Raw genomic sequence first — 524 nt, 5'->3', positions numbered from 1 at the left:
TGCCCAGCCCCGGCCCGCGGCCTCCGCCCCCCTCTGTGCCAAAACCGGGGCAAACGCGGTGTTTTACGCGGTGTTTTATGCGTTTCATCTCCCCACCCCAACTTCAGGGGTCAAAAGGCCCGAACTCCAAAACTCTGCAATGACATCAGAAGCGTTAACGCGGATGGCCAGGGCTGTTCCGCCGGCTTGGGGTGGGCAAAGCAAAGAGGAAGGCGAGATTTCGTGACCGCCTTCTCCAAACGAGGGGCCAGGGACCCCCACACCCAGCTCCGCTCTCCAGGTCCCCAGCGTCGGAGCATCCCCAGCCCTCGGCACCGAGCCCTGCTCCGAAAAGGATCAAGGGGCCCCTCGCTACCAGAAAGACGTTGCGTTGCTCGAACATGTCCAGAGGAGAGCCACAAAGCTGGGGGGGGGCTGGAGCCCCAGGCTGCTGGGGGGCGGTTGGGGGGGTTCAGCCTGGAGCAGAGGGGGCTGAGGGGAGCCCTCATCGCTGCCTACAACTGCCTGAGAGGAGGGGGGAGCCG

This window comes from Egretta garzetta, unplaced genomic scaffold, assembly GCF_000687185.1.
Source record: "Egretta garzetta isolate BGI_Z169 unplaced genomic scaffold, ASM68718v1 scaffold402, whole genome shotgun sequence".
Lineage (NCBI taxonomy): Eukaryota > Metazoa > Chordata > Aves > Pelecaniformes > Ardeidae > Egretta > Egretta garzetta.
This window is presented reverse-complemented; position numbering follows the sequence as displayed.